At 40.2% G+C, this 17,420-nt stretch overlaps 1 protein-coding gene across 3 annotated transcripts in view; it reads right to left on the bottom strand.

The window, feature by feature from the left end:
* The window catches only part of ankrd11 (ankyrin repeat domain 11), a 122,291-nt gene extending 105,838 nt beyond the window's left edge, over positions 1 to 16,453 (bottom strand). For all 3 annotated transcript variants that reach the window (XM_063474600.1, XM_063474616.1, XM_063474607.1), the window contains exon 1: positions 16,023 to 16,453. The gene's annotated coding sequence lies outside the window, so the exon portion shown is untranslated. The remainder of the gene's footprint in view (positions 1 to 16,022) is intronic.
* Between the last annotated feature and the right edge of the window lie 967 nt (positions 16,454 to 17,420).

Below are 17,420 nucleotides of genomic sequence, written 5' to 3'. Positions count from 1 at the left end.
AAGCCATTTCAGACTTTCCACATGTTCTGTTGAGTTTACTGGCAGCATCTCTATTCAGCCACACACAAACACTGTGTTTCTCTTAGATTTCCCATTTCGTTCCCATTAGGAAGCTGTCTAAGCACCAACACACAGTGTGTATGCGTTAAAGCAGGGAAACTACTGGAAAGCGTGGAAGAAACACCTACATTAGTCTCTGGCTATATATGCTTCTGTTAAGCAAATACTACCCTCTAAAGATCTGTCACTGAAGCTAAAAGTGCTATGACAACATGCAGTATCCTGATAAAGGATATAGATCATGAACACATACACCCCACGAGCATTGTGTATTTTTATTTTATTTTTATTTTTTTAACTCTTACTCCTAAGACGCAAGAAGACAAATTGCACACGAGGCTGCTGCAGAGCACTTTAATCTCACGGATGAAAACCAAGCTACTAACTCTCTCCACTCTTTCTGTGGAGGTATGACTGCCATGCACTCACTAGAGCAGAAAAACACAGCAGTCTGGATAGTGGCCATTTAATACTCAAAAAAATACTATTTATACATCACCAAGAGAACAGCAACGGCAGTATTACAACACAGCACTGATTTTATTTATCAAGGTGCACTTGTACGCGAGTGAAAATTGTTCCCCTCACCTCACACAAATCTTTCTACCTAAAGCTCCCTATATGAAGCAAAGGTAACTGATTTTAAGAAAACAAGACACATACTCATCCTGTAGAAATATAAAAATCCAGAAATGCAGAAACCTTTAACTACTCTTGGGCAACTCTTTATACTTACATTCTGATTATATTATGCTCAGTAAAAATGAAACAGTCAGCTTTATTCTCAGTTTTATATAGTGCCTATGCTTCGACATCGAAATCCACCAGCCTTTCGACTTGCATTCCTGTACATTAATCCTGTTGGTGTGTGCTTATAATTTACTATCATTGTTGTCATGGTAGGAAACAAGGCAAACAGTTAGGTTCAACGCCCTTAGCTTCCTGCACACAGTGCTTCCTGAGGAACCAAGGCTACTGCATAGAGGTGGAGATGGGGGAGGAGACTGTCAGGGAGAGGGTAGATGAGCATGTGAGGATGCAGTGTGCAAGCATATTTCTGGGCTCTGAAATCCGAAGGAAATGGTGGCTGAGGCAAAGTGAAAGCAGGAGAGAGGGGAGAGAACAGAGGGCTGGGATGTGGAAAGCAAGAGGACATGAGTGGAGTCGAGCCAAATGTGTGAGAGAGCAGCATAACAGCGCACAGCGGGGCTGAGTTCAGCAGACAATATCATCTATCCAGGAATCACAGAGGGCGATATGATGAAATTAAACAGATATGTTGCACGTGAGTATGACAAGCATGCATTTGTGGCAAATGGCTACATGAAGAGCATATCCATACAAGTACAAATCAACAATCAAACTGAGGAAAATTACGTTGCGCTGGCATGGCAAAGGAGGCAAGCAGGACATTATTAAACCTTTATTTATTCTGAAGGACCAAAAACCCCAGAGAAGTGACCATGAAAAAACACTCACTAGCTTTAAAATGAATTTACTATGCTTTTCATTATTTTCTGTCATTATTTACATGCAATTAAATTGCCATGTCAAATAGTAAGGTGTGTGTATGTACAAGTTATAAATCATAAATCTCATGGTTTAGACTAATCTAAACCCTCACTTTCAGAGTTTCTCTTTCTACTCTTTGTTTGATTTAATACCAGTAAGACAGGATATCCCTAATGACAAAAGCACACAGCTCTCTCTAAGCACAGCAGCTCCATCCATTCACTGTTCAAACCTTTTGTTTGCAAGGTGCACCCAATCAGAAGATAGACAGCTTAAAGGAAGCTAACATGCTTTGTTTCAGACAAAGGATGAACAGAGGACCTCTACCTCTAAGCATGATTTTAAACAACAAAGTATGCAAAGCTAGAATCCAAAAATAAAAATATACCGCAGGATATGAGCAAAACAGGTCTGTTTTAAAAAGTTTATTTTTTATATCCTTCTGCAAACGCTCTTTTAACATATATAACAACACCTAATGATCCCAAAAGCTTACCGGTTATAATGAAATCTGAAGTATCAATAGTTTCTGACAAAAATTGCATGAAATTAAACGGGCACTTTAAAATAGAAGCACATTAGAAGTTCTCAAGATTTGTGTTTTTTTCCTGTTAAAAACAATTAAGGGTTTGGCACTAATATCAAAGCCTTGAGAGATCACTTGCTAAATAATAAAAAACATATTTTGCTACATGTCTTAGAGGTGCTTGTTGGATGATGAATGTGATGGGGTTTTTTTGCAGTCCATATCAGTATTAAAAAAACAAAACAACAAAAAAAAAACCCACAAAACTGTGCTGTGCTCACAAAACGAATGTAAACAGAATCCTGCAAGATAATTATGCATTGGAAAATGAGGCAATAGGCTTTCAAAATGAAAATAGAATTATATTAAAGGGAGAAGCAACAAGATCGCACACATGCACTATTTCTAGTACAAGTGCTGAAACTTTAAAGCACCAATGTGGTCCTCCTCCAACACCTTTTTCTAAAAAACCTGTACATTCAAAACAGGCTATGCTCTTGATTGTGGGTGAAAACTGGCTTTGCATAAGTAATGAGGAAGAATAAAAGACTGTCCTACATCCACACCAGAGATTACACTGCTAGCTGCCGTTTCTATAAAAAGATTCAATGCAGGGAGTATGAGTGACACAGTCACACACACACATCCTCAGAAACACACAGATGGGCACAAAAACAAGGTAGTATATTTATAGGACAGAAGGTTTTAGCATCAAAAAAAAAAAAAAAAAGGATCAGTCTCTGGTTAACTGCAGTCATCCAATCACAGATCTGCGACTGTTTCAGGCTTTGGAAGACAAACACACCGAATGCTGGAAAGATTAATGGCTGCTCCAGACCAACTTCAAATGCCTTATACATTTCCTGTTCTCCTGTTTTCCACTTCTCATTTAGACTGCTTCCTTTTTGGGCAAAAAACAAACATCTGTGAAGTATCGTCACAGTGTGTGACACAGGAATACAATGCGGACGTACAAGCCCAGTCTGAGAGCCAAACACATGTTAGCCTGTAGCTTTAAGAAACTGCTCTGAGCTGCCACATATTCAGCAGGGAAAGTCCCTGTTGCAGGCTGACTGAGATGATGTGATTTTCCATTGCTTGATGACAGCTGGGTTAAACACATTAGCTACTGGTTTCAGGGAAATTTTTTGTTAGCCCCAAAAGATAATTCCCTCTACACTTAAAATGTTGAAATAAAAAAAATGAATCAGATTTGTTATGTACTTCAGTATAATTGATTTTGCTTAGAATATGTTAAAAATTTAACCCCCCGAAAAGTGCACAGCTTTATGTCAATGAGGTTACAAATACATGTTCCATAATATTTTTGTGCTCTGTGTCTGCAGCATAATAGGCAATCATGTTAACTACAGTAACCAGTCCCCCCTCCCCCAAAGGGCCATTTTAAGGCAGGAAAACCCCTTGCTACTTAATTCACTACTGGAGAATGAGCAACAGCTTCATTTTTTTTGCCAAACTGCAGGGCATTAACTGTCAGGATTGGCTGATAACAGAGCAATGGGACTTAGGGGAATTTGAGTTTATGTTAAATGAAACTCAGTACATAAGCAACTATATCACCTGGATTAAAATTTGCTCTTTGTTGTGACCATTACGGTGCATCCTACTTTTGCCAGTAGGACTTGAGATACTTCTACAACTTGAGTGGACTGTGTTTGACTAAAATACTCTGGAAAGGTTGTCTAGATATGGTCCCAGAGTTTATGACATATGTCAGGCTAAGAATGAAGCCATGAGGTTGAGAGAAATGTTCCTGTGAGACTGGGTGGTCTCAACATACAGATCTCAGGAAGGATTAAAGAATATTCTGCAGCACTTGAAGAGCAGTGCATTTTCAAATGGAAGCAGTTTTGAACCACCTACAGTCACCCTAAATCTGTCCTACAGACCAAATAATTAATCAAGGACAAAAGGCCTTTGTCAAACATTAAAAAAATGACTATGCCTGCCCAGCACATTATGTCCTAATTATAATGAAAGTAATCTGGATCCTTACCACGGTTTAATGGGGTTCTTTTATTTCTAATGTTTAACCTCTACACTAGGTTACGTATCAGTGGGTCTGCTTGCTTTTCCATTTATCCAGCAACTAACAGAGACAAACCAACAAACCTCAACAAAAAATTTCCCTCTACAGAGGACCTGCCTCCTTGTCCTCCTTGTGAATGTCAATACTGACAACCATAACTTGCATTTCTGGTATATTTCAGAATTAAGTCATCATGAAAAGTGACTCTGTCTACAGCAGCAGCTTTGTCCTTTTTCCTTCTCCCCAGCCTGTGTGTCATGTATGGTTTACAAACCCTGTGGGCGCACCTTCAGCTGCAAACACGTGGCCAATAGAAATGTGGTTATGTGAGACTGCACAAAACAGAAAGTGACAAAGTTGTGCTATCGTTCTCCCTCCCCAAACTTTCATGATAAGCTCCAGACATATGTAGTTCATGTACTGTCCCGTACACGTGACCTCTTCTCACTTGTCCTAGCTGTTAACTGATAAGAGCTTCACTAACAGCCTTCATGTACCAGTTCAACAAAGTCACAATAAAAGTTTTACTGAACAGGAAATGTCCATAAAATGTTCTAAATTTGGTCTCAGTTGTAAAATTAGCAGAGTACCTTAAATATGGATAAGTAACTCTTTTGTAAGTAACAGAACCATTGTACAAATGCATATAATTTATTCATTTGAATAATCATGAGTAGGTCTCTCGCCAATAAATGTGCAGTTGAACATATATGAAAGGTCAATGATTGTATATTTATTAGAGGATGTTACAGTGCTCTGTGAGTAAGAGTTCAGGCTTTCATCTGTGTTTTTTTCATGCTTCAGACCGAAAAGCCTGCAGTTTTTGATGCAATGCTACAGCTGGTCACATCCCCCAATATCCTTCAACAGTGTCACATGCACAACTAAGAGGACATCCAAGTTATCCTGGAAAGCTAGAGGAACTCAGAAAAATGACACAGTGGCCTCATTTGTCTGAACTACAGTTTATGTCTGAAGCCCCTAATGAATTATGGACCAGGCCTCTTCTACCAATAGAGCAATGACCTCCATTACAGCAAGCCAGACACAAGAACTTGAAACTTCAAGGCCCATGCAGGATCCATAAATAAGCTTTGACAAAGTATGTCACACAACTGAAGGCAATTACCAAAAAACCCCAAAACAAAACAAAACAAAAAAAAAAAACATGAAGAAGGCAAAGTACAACAACATTAACAATAGGTGAAGAGAAGAGTACTGTTAACATGGACAGTGGCGTGAATCACAAGCTCTTTATAGCCACCAGCCTGATTGTAAAGACAGAAAACAGCAGAGTTGTGAAAATGCTTGTACTAGTCAAAAAGGGTGCTCAGACCCTTTGTGTTACATATACTACCCCGCAGCATTGGGGGTAGGGGTGGGGGATAATGGATGCATGTATACGGCAGATCTTGTCTCTCTGGTATTTAGGTTTGCCTTTACTTTTCATTCACATCCCACCGGCACAGGCGCAGAGGCCCATCTCCCTACAGCCATCCCCTCCCCCCTTCCTGTTGTTGCATTTCAATGTAAATGGGTGCATGAATGGCTGCAGCTGGCCCATCAAAAGGCCAGCACTGCTCCCGCAAAAGGGTCTCTGTGATTGAGATTCAGCCAGGCCACCCCACTCTACCCTCCCCCACTCAGTACATTGTCCTAACCCCCTTACCCAAGTCTAAGCTTATAGCTTAGTCCCAAAATAAAGAAGACACTACAGGACAGCAGAAAGCTGATATAGCTGTGGGCCTCTGAGCATAATTGTTGTCAGAATGAAACCATTTCTCAATTCGGCAATAAAACCAAAACATATTTTATTTTATCAGAAGATGACAAAGGTCGGTAACAGACAAAAAACAAGATCACTGCAGCGAACAGAAAGGAACAGACCCCAAATGTCTTTCATATAGAGTGCTTACAATCAGTGTGGCATGATTCTTCTATTAATATGTCATGTAGAAAGAGGAGGCTGTCAACACAACTTTGAACACTGATGGGAATTTGCACAGCAAATCCAAATAGTTTCTCTCCTCTTCTCTGTTCCACTGTGCTTACACTGGTATATTGCAAGCTCAGCAGTACAGTGGTGTATTATACGTTTCTAAGTATGAAAGGTTCCACTTTGGTCTTGGTAACATAACTCTTGTCATAAGAAGGTCCACATGAGGCTTCGTGCAGACGGCTGCATGCCTGCCAATTTTCTATGACCACACTGGCTTGTCTATGCAGAAGCCACCAACTTCCAAGTGTATATCTGTACAGAAGAACCACATTACAGGCAGCAACAACGGCTCTGACAAATCATCTTTAAAACAGTGATTTACACAAAAGCCATTTAAAGAGCTAATGGCATTCACAAAAGCCTCTGACTGAGAAAACACAGCTTTTCAGAGGGTTTAAAACCACAAATGCATCACTTAAGCTCTGGAAGGACATGGAAAAACCATTTAAAATAATCTGTAAATTAGAAGGGAGAAACATAGAAGGTGAGAGATCAGATAAGCACCCTGTCATGTCTTTTCCCCGTGTGTCAGAGACAATCTGAACAGACCAGGACAGCGGTGCCCAGAGGGACGCATCACACAGACTGTCTGCGCCATTAGCTCAGAGACCTGGCCGACTAACCTCAGGACATTTCCAACCCCACATATGGATAATACATCATTCCATGCAGTCTACTGCTCAGCAGTACACTCAAACACCAACTGTTGTCTCCAGATTTGCAATACCCCTAATTCATGCCTGCCCAGATTGAAGAATGCAGCCATTTGCCTAATAGTGTTACCAATTCAGACACTTTCAGTTTGAACGGACAAATGAGATGAAGCTTTTTATAGTCAAGACTTTCAACTATTAATTATTCCTTAAGACACACGTGAAGTCATATGTAGAATATGAACAGTAGCATATCTATAAAAACATAAAAATGAAACTATGAAGACATGCTCGTACAAACATTAGGTTTACTTCGTCTGTGCCTGAGCCTCTTTGGAGTCAATCAGAATGAAACTAAAAGTGTGACTAAACATTGGCCTACGCACCTACAGATATCTTAGCCAGAAGGCAAACTATCCAGGGCATAGGTCAGCCCACGCCATACTGCATTTATGACCTCTAAATAAATCGAACCCTGGAGTATACTACTGTGTGATAAAAGTTTTGACATTTTCTGCATGTCTAAAAATTATAATTGAGCATATCAATAAGTTTCCCTGGAAAATAAGAGTGCAAAATATTCCTTTTTCAAGCTTCGATCAGAAAGATCAAAAGCCAAGTCTGTGGGGAAAAAAAACGAAAAAAAAAAACACATTTTTGGAGAAGTAGCAGCATGCCAGAGTAGAAAACCTTTTCCCTTTGATGTGCAGAGACTCAGGGAAGAGAAAATATTATCAAAAGTGCTGCAGCGGAAGGCTAGCAAGTAAGCAGAATCTAACACGAGTTAAAGACTCCATCAACCATCAGGACCATCTAAACCCTGAAACGAGGCTCTACAGTCCCTGAGGGAAACAGCAGCATTGGGGCCCGCCATTTTGTTCCATTTCGCTTCGAGGACAGAGGAGGGGGCAAAGGACTAGACTGAATTTCAAAGGGCTTCCGATGCCATTTGAGTATCCACTGAGATTGTACTATTAGAACAGAGCGGCTGTAAAAGATTTACACAACTCAAACAGGGAGGAAGAGAAAAAAACTAAACATGAAAAAAAGGGGGGGGGGAAAGGTAGAGCCAGACAGGCAGATGCAAGAAATAGGAGTAGCCATGCTTGTTTACCTAAAAGGACCACACTCTCAGTACAAGAGGGGGAGGGGAGACGCTGCATTGACAGAAGGCAGGCAGAGTGAGTGCTCGAGTTGCAGCTAAAGGCTTCTTTTCTTTCTTACAACCAACACAACTGTTTTATCCTTCCATTTCAGCTAAAGATGGATCTGCAAAGAGTACTGCAACACTGCGCCAGGCACCTTTGGATTGCATTATTATATAACACATGAGAGCAGGAAACACATGACCACTCTTTTTTCCCCTCAACGTATAACAGGAACTGCATACATAAATGTTGGCAATGGTGTAAATATCACAACATTTTTTTAAGACATAAACAAATGTGAAATTTAGCCATATAGTCTATTGAAATAACAGTCATACACCTTCTTCTACAAAAAATAGAATCAGCGCCGCAAACTTGTACTGCTGTACACAACATAATGCTATAAATTTAAAGTGTACTATAATCACTCTACCCAAACCTATAGCTCAAATTTTGTCAAATGTTCAAAAAATAAAAACAAAAAAACAACACACACACAAAAAACCCCTACAACCCCCCCCAAACAAAACAAAAAAACCCACATTAAAAAAAGCACGGTATACACACACAATTAATTTCAATACGTACATGTTCAGTACAGCTTCTCTAAAAAGACAAAACTGAAATTGAGCAGTTAAATAGATTTGCAGGGTCAATTAGTAAACAGGCACAATAACAACCTGCAAATCACCGCAGTCATTTACTAAAGGAATATAGTAAAGCATGTTGCTGAATAGTTATTAGTACTCAGTCATATTTTTAAGCATAAGGGCTACTGAACAACTGCTGCTGCGCTCTCCTTTCACGGAGACTCTTGTTTAGACACAAATATGCATTTTACCTTTACTTAGCTTGAGTTGTCTTGATAACTAAGCATAATTCATTATTCAGTACTTCTGACGGGTTATCACTGGATTTGCTAACAATAATAGCCTGGTTGTCTGTCCTGTGCAACAGCTACTGTCAAGCCAGCCAAACAGAGCAATCAAGCAGGTCTTGTTCTCTTCCTTGCCATTCTGTTGTGTTTGTGCCATAATACATCGACTTGTTCACCTTCATACCAGCTTTTCATCATTAACAAAAAACCAAAAAAAACCCCAAAACAAAACAAAGGTAGTCCATCTTTGAATGAGACGGAAGACTAAAGAGGAAAAACAGAGCACTGAGTAAGGTTTACAACAACGCTTAACAGCTGGCCGACATCCGTACACCTCAGAGGTTGAGTAAGGCTGCATCGACACTAATCTCTGTCCAGACAAGTGTTTAAGCACAGTTTCAGATAATCTCTGTCTACACAAACTGCCCGTGAACACACAACACACGATTAATCGCAAACACTGTGCATGAGTGTTTTTATAAATCAGGTAACACACAAATTTAAGGCAATCGTGCTGTCAGAACACAACATGAGCTTCTGAAGCAACTAGGGACGTAGTAATTTGGAGCAGGTATTGGTCCAAACCAGACCAAAAAAGCTGAGATAGATATGCATGTTCCTGCAACATTCTTGTCAGCAGTGGTGGATAAGCTGCTAGCATTGGGGAAGGTAAAAGCTTTGTCACTTTCAAGATGGTATGCCAGCAGTAACTCTTTATGTTTGAATTGTTGTTTGATATAACCGCACTATTCAAGTGCGCTGCAATGACTGCAAAGTGAAGATGATGTTGATGTATAGGCTGTTGGCTTCTCTCACTCATTATGCTCTTGGTGTGATACTTGTTAAAAAGATGTTATTACAATTATGATAAAATAACATGGAGTTAATTCACGTCACTCTTCTCCTGCCAACATGCATCGTGAGCATGTTGTGCAAGTTTGTGTTACATTATTGTGCGAGGTGCATTCACAGCAACTCACTAACAAAACTATAAAAAGGACAATATCCTAAATACACACTCGTCTTAAATGTTAGATAATTTAGGTTTTGTTTTTGCTTTGTTTTTTTGTTTTTGTCACTGTGTTATTTATTATTTTACAAATAAATACCAAATGAATAAATGTATTCTTGGATGTATTTATCTGGTACATTTTATACTGATGCCCTGTGAAACATCAAAGATCAATTACCAGTCTGTTCCCCACAATGAAGACCACGGCTTATTATTTAACTCTTCAAATCAGCAGATGCTCTAAGCCAATGTATTAGTGTCATACGGGAAATGAAAGAAGTTGAACCGGTGCATGCCTAATGGAAATAATGGTAGTGACAGTATTATTATTAACAATGGGAAAAGTAATCACACAAAGAAGATAAAGCTATTAAATGTGTATGTATGAGATAGCTTAAGTTTAACTTAAATTTGTAAATGACAGGGGTCGTGTCCAAATTCATGGGCTGCCTCCTCCTGAGGCCGCATTTGTAGACCGATTACGTCACAGCGACGCGCCGAAGGCTGTCCAAATTCATAGGCTGCTCCGAATGCAGCCGACAAATGGGTCCTCATTTTCTCCAAATTTGAGGATGGGTCTGGTGTATCCTTCTTTGCCCACCATATCCCAGAATTCATAGCGCGGCCCAGCCAAACTCTAGTTTCCGGTAATGGCGGCCGGTACTACGTTTTAAAATTACTCTTATTAATTTTTCTGGGTCACAAAATAAACTTTTAACATATTTTCAGGCGAGAAAGTAGCTGTGTAAACATCAAATATCTGCTCGGTTTATCAAGATATCGCATATTTGGAAAAGTGCTTCGACGTTTTCGGAGACGTCTGTTACCCACCAGCTCGATAGCTAGCCGGGAGCTCGACGGTCACTGAAGCCGCCGAGAACGGCACAACTCCCGGCACATCATTTTCAGATCACCGCGGACTTTCGCTACTCGGGTTAAACGTAGTATATAAGTACCTGAGACTAGAGCAGGGCGATATGGCCAAAAATATTTATCACGATATATATGTGAAAATTTGCGATAACGATATAACTGACGATATAATTGATGCGAGACAAAATACAACTCCACAACTTTACTAGCGCAAAAAAACACCATCCATTTATTTTCACTTAAACAAGAAGCTGTTTTTTTATGTGCATTAAAGCTATATAAAAATTTAACAGTGCAAATGCAAATTCCTTGCTGAAAGTTTAACCAAAAGGCATTTCCAGTAGAAATGGGCTGACATATCCTGAGCATAACCATGTATAATATCCACTGAAGTTAAAAAGAGTTGCTTTGCAACATTAAACTGCAGTGTGCCAAATAAAAAAGTCAAATACATATTTTTCGGACCATAAGGTACACGGGATTATAAGGCACATTAAGCGAAACAAAGCAGTCAGATAAATCAAACTTTATTCAACTCATTCTTCTTGCTTCCTCCACTTCTGTACCATTGATTCATTAATGCTGTATTCTATCACAGCTGCTCTATTCCCATGTTGTTGCAGTATATTAATGACTAACCTTCTATTGTGGATGGATTATCTCAGTTGTTCTCCTGACTAAAGTTTGGTCCGTTTACAGCATCCTGCTATGCGATTGCATTTGTCTCTAACCATCAGGAAACTTCACGTTAACTTTTATTGAGTGGAAAAGTGTTAGCCTTGATTTCTCCAGCTTCACTGTTTATGTTATGCTAACATAGCTGTGTCGCTAGCAATCACGTAGCACATCATTACATACCAGCTAGCCCAACTTCAGTAACCTTACAAACGTCACTGCTGTTTAGTTTCCTGTCTTCATTTATGTTGGAAGTGATAGCAGAGCTGTACGTTTGAATTTTTTCAGAAATCTCTCAGTCAGAACATGCTATATCATGCTTAGGTAACTAGCGAAACTAGCGAGCTAACTTCCGCTAGCTTCCTGCTAACTTCTAACTCCGTTAAATGTAATAAATTCTGTTTTCATGTATGCCTGGATCTTAAACTTCATAGTTACACCTGGTAAAGCAGCAATGCTGATCATTTTATTAAAGATGAAAGAATTTAGACAGTTTTTAACTCTTAGTGATGCTGCAGTGTTTGTTTGACTTTGGGACCTGAAGCAGAGGGAGTTTAGGACCCAGATTACTCCCAGATTTACGAGCACCTTAGTCCGACAAATACGGCAATAACGACGGCCGCTTGCATGTTCTACAAAAAAAATGTGCTTTGTTGTGTATCTGACGGACAAACACCAAACCAGTTCCACATCACTGAAGTGGCACCATTTTTACAAACTAATTCTGGTTCATCCGTTTCACTCAACAATCGGCCATGTGCGTATGAAAACAAAGGCACTGCGCATGCGCGTTTGACCCATATTCTATCGCGATATTTCATTTTCCTATCGTTGCCTAACATTATACCGGTATTACCGTGAACGGTATAATATGGCCCAGCCCTACCTGAGACAACCTAAAAATGTTATTGTTGGGCTTTTTCAGTGTTTTGTTTGTTCGTGAGTAAATCAGTTTGGCTGAGATTAAAGTTATTAGATTAGATTAGATAAAATAAAACTTTATTAATCCCCCGAGTGGGTTCCTCCTTGGTTTTTATACAGCTGACTAAACGTCAAACAGAAAACTGATTAAACAGAAGTGTGAGATGGTCGAGAATTTACGCCAGTGTACTGTTATATTTTACATAGCAAGGAGCAGACGGCCGAGTTTATTAAACTCCACCGAGACAGCGGTGACGTTAATCAGAAGGCTAGACCGTCCAATTTCACTGCCGTTTACTTCCGGCCTACCCGACCGTCTGAGGACCCGGCCCACTTAGATTGCGAAGGCCCGGTCCTCAGGAGGATGCAGCCCATGAATTTGGACACGACCAGGATCAGAGACATGGCACGCAAACATTCATGACTCTATAGGAGAATTCTGTAACAGGAAAAGAGCCAATCAACATCCAAGCTGGAAACCACACGAGCCAATTCAGTTGATAAACTGGCAGATACACACAGCAGAGATTTACAAGTGTCAGCTATGTGTTGGAGGCCACATCTACTCATCGTAAAGATACAGAGTGCCCTTATCACTTGATCAATTAAATCTGTAACCAGAAAGAATCAAGGCATGTGGTTCAAGTGTTCTAATGGGATTAGCCAGAGATGCTGACTGAGAAACTGCATGCACCAAGTACATGCATATCTTACTCGAGGGGGGGAAAAAGGAACAGCTCTTCAATTCTTATTTTAGAGTGAATTGAAATCTGTATGAGCAGGGATTCTGTACATTCTGATTTTGTTCCAGTGACTACTGAAAATAAGAGCTCAGACTTGTTCTACAATTATAAAAAGGGGCATCAAAATAACTGCCCAGATTTGTTAACAAGATGGCTGTTGAGTGGCGAGACTTGCTTCTAGGACGACTTTGATAAATTGCTGTCAAGAAGGGAAGGTGCTCATCTGTGGTGGCCTTTTCACATGTTTAAGTATCTGTCTGTCCAGACCAAAACACAAGCCCAGAGTTTTAAAACTGGGTCAGCAGAAAGCTCCATTTTATTGGTCCCAAAACGCCACAGTAATGAGAATGCTAGCGAAAAACAAGCAACAACCTAGGGCTTAAAATGAAAATGGATTAGTGGGGATGGACACACAGGCAAAATTATTTTCTACATTTTGGGAGACCCTTGAGATTATTCTCAGACATGAGAACTACTGTTGGGAAGCAGAAAAGCAAAATCACAGAAGTCAGCCTGCCTGAATCCAGACTTTAAGAGGCCATAACCTATCAAAGCCCAGCAATACTCCACTTCCTGTTACAGTGAGAGTATATGTCTTGTTTCCTTGGTAGCAATTTTAGGAACAGAGGCATCAGTAAGGGGAACCAGAAGGGACATGCAATTCAGCTGAATTCAACCAGGATGGCAGTTATCACTAATATCTTTGAACAAAAAATTCAAATACAAATCAAATGTACAAATCAAAGTTCACAAGGAAACAAAGGAGAACATACACAAAACTGACAAAGTCACTGAATGATGGTCTGCCTATGCTCCAAATCAAAAATATATACACATGCATTTCTTAAAGGCACAAGAAGTGCAATAGTGTCTCAATGAAATGGGCAGTGAGGCTCATACATGGATCAGATGTGCAACGTGACCAAAAATCCAACATGTTAGCAAAGTATGACTCATTCAACATTCACTTTACCAGCTCTGCACTCCGTGTAGAGCTGGTAAAGTGCCGTTCAAGAGAAATGTTAACTAGGGTTACTTAATTGAATCAGTTACTTAAATCCAACATTTTCAACTGCACTTTCTGTCATTGCGTCTTTTACAATAAAGTAAGCATTCATGATATGACAGTGTCAATTCATTTTTGTGTTTTCTTGTCGTCCGGCATGGTATGGAAGAAATAGTCTGGAGTGTATAATTTTGTATTGTGCGTACTCTGAAGGATGGCAATGCTTCAGAGGGTAAAAGCAATCCCTTGTGTTGGCTGCCTTTGTGGAAAAAACACAGCTGGCAGTTTGTTCTGACTCTTCTTTTCAATCGTATCCTCATCTTTTGACCCTTGGGCTATGTCCATTGGGGTGCCACTTCAGTAACACTGTTACCTGGGTTTTCATTAACAGTTTTCTGTAATAATTTTGCATTCTATCTCGCCAAACGCTCCTAATGTGCTAGTGTGTATAGTTGCAGTAGCCCAAACAATAGCACATGAGTTGCTGCTCGCTGCACATCCTATGCTCTGTGTGTCAACCTAACCTGATGTGGACGCAACTCTATTTCAGCCACATGACTGGTTCAGCATTGTCCCTGGCTTTTCATGTTGTCCATGATTTCTATTGCTCGTATTTCTATTGAGAGAAAGAGATTTCAATTATCTTTATCGCCCAGCTGTACTGGAGACCAAATTTGTTTACATTTCTGCTAAGGCACAAATTTCACACATAAATCCTGCACATCACTATCTTCATGTGGACATGAACAGTCTGTGCTATAACAGCGAATGAACTAAGGCTTTAACTATAGCACAGACAAACAGAACCTACGCAAGCTCAAGGGAGACAGAGATATGCATCACTGCCTCTGCAGTGTAGTCAACATGAACGCCCCAACAAGCTTCAACACTCGGTATCTTGGTATAAAACACCACCAACGGCACTGCAGTGTTTTCCTCAGCACTGGTACTGCACCAAAGTGGCAAGCTTCTCCTCCATATTCAATTTCCTCAAATCTCACCATGTTGTGTCTTTCCTTCATATTTTTTAAAGGAGGTGGGAGGGGGAGTGTTCCACTGAACCGACACTGCCAATTTAGATAGTTATCCATTCATACAGTTAGGCTCCAAACTGTATGCAAGCAAGTAGTGATAAAATCCGGACAGCCTGTGGACCCACAATGCATAAACAAATCCTCTTCACTGGTTTCAGCTTTGACTATGTATTTCATTGCTTTGTTTACACACAGGGTTGTACAAATCCAAAGCATATCCAAATGCATAAGAGCTAGAGAATTAAGACGCTGTGCAAACCTAACTGGAAAAGCTGGAAGACCAGTATTGCGTTAGGTCACCAGCTAAATGAGCATTGCTACTGTGCCTTTTGAAAATAGGTCAACATTTGGATGTTACTGGTGCACTCTCTTGAGTAATGTCATGTTAATTATTGTCTGGGATATAAAGGTGCCCCTTAGACTTAAGCATAAATATACAAATAAGCCAATTATTAGCCTAAAGACCGCGGACAGTTTACATCAAACCACCTTTGCTTGCAAAAACCTTTCAAAAACACACGCACAGCGCTACTCTGTTAGTAATGCCACACGTGGGCATGAGGTACCAATGTTTGCAGTATTGGCTGCTGACTAAGATATTTATACTTAATTTTAAAGAGTCAACACATTTCTCAATGTGTAACAAAGAGAAGGGATTCCTTCTTTCAAACTCGGATCACTTAGGGGGGGAAATGAAGAGGATAACCCCTCAAAGCTGCACTTGAGAAGTAATTCTTAATATTTTAAGAGGAAAAAAACATAAAGTACATGTAGTACAATGGCGATACAACGTCATAACGCTGCTTAAAAAGAGTAAATGCACGAAAACATTGCACATTCACACCATAAAAACGGGTTAATCTCGGGGACAGCAGGAGTCAGTTTGTTGTTGTTGCCATGTTAGCTTTGCAGGGAGAGTAAAAGCACACTTACCTCTGTCTGAATTCCCACAATTTCAACCAGTTACTGAATCTTTAACGTTTAGTCTACGCCGTGGTGTTTTCCGCCGATGCTGGATGGTCCCATTTGTCGCCGTCGGTTCACTATACACTGCTCCGGAGACATCCGCATAAATTTGCGACGACCATCGCAGCTCATTCGAGTCGAGGCTAGCGCTAGCTTGTTAAAATTGTGTAGACCAACAAACAGACGTCCACAGAAAAAACACTAAAATATCCACGAGAATTCGTTTACAGCGTTGCTATTTCATCTTCTCCAAAAACTACGAACCTTTAACGGTCCACCTATGTAGCTCGAGGCTAGCTTGGGTAAATATAAGCCATCAAAAGATGTTATTTTTGTTTCGCTTTAATCCTCTCCGCCAAACCATTCGAGCGGTTTTCGAGCGGCCTTAGCATTCAGTGTGCGGGGACACTCGGCACGGAAACGAGTCACGGATGAAACGCGAGCTCTGATTGGCTTCGATGCTGTAGGCGGATACCTTTGCAGTGCACTTTGAAAATGACGCCATTTTGGATCAGCACAACCACCCTATCCACCCTTCTGTCTAAGCTTGAGACGTGCCCCAACGTGGCGGCCCATGTATCACAGTTTCAAACACCTGAGACAACGCTCCATTATATAGTTGGAGGACCATGAAAAGGAAATGGAGTACGGGCGTTGGGTGCACTCGTTTTCTGTCTTTATAAAAACGCATTGCCAGCTCGCGTGGTACATGTTCCTAGACACGTTTACACCGGTTGGCTCGCGTCAGTAAGTGGAAGCACTTGTTTATGACAAAATAGTTCAGACAGACTTTATCGCGCAGGCGCACTTACGTCTATTATACATTAAAGACATTCGCGAGTTCGTGTTGCCTGACCCTGATGTGAGCTATTTTGCGACAGTTATTGAGAGGGGAGGGGGGGGATCCCTGTGATAATTAAACACCTTGCAGCTTCACATAATTACCTACGGGACCTCGGTGTGTGCCTCTATGCACACTACTATTCTATAACCAGTCCATTTAAGTCCATTTACCACCCATTTACTACAAGAGCAGTATCTTCAATAATTAGAATAATAGCTCGAAGTTATTCCCTCTAAATCTTTTTAGCCTAGCTATACTTCCTGATACCATTGGGCCCGGTAACCCGCAAGAAAACATTTTGTATCATCATAAGTCATAGTAGTTATATCATACATACATCATACTCGCTGGCATATTTTTTAGTATTTAAGAATTTATTAATGAATGTAAAATAATTTAAACAACACTATCGGCGGTTTGGGGTTGATACTTTGAAATTGCTATCCTCGCGAAAAACGCTCTGGAAAACTTTTTATTATAATTCTTAAGATATGCATGCTTCACGGCCTTTTATATGTCTA

This window comes from Pelmatolapia mariae, linkage group LG1 (assembly GCF_036321145.2).
Source record: "Pelmatolapia mariae isolate MD_Pm_ZW linkage group LG1, Pm_UMD_F_2, whole genome shotgun sequence".
NCBI lineage: Eukaryota > Metazoa > Chordata > Actinopteri > Cichliformes > Cichlidae > Pelmatolapia > Pelmatolapia mariae.
Note: the sequence above shows the minus strand (reverse complement) of the source record. Positions and strands in the feature narration are given on the sequence as shown.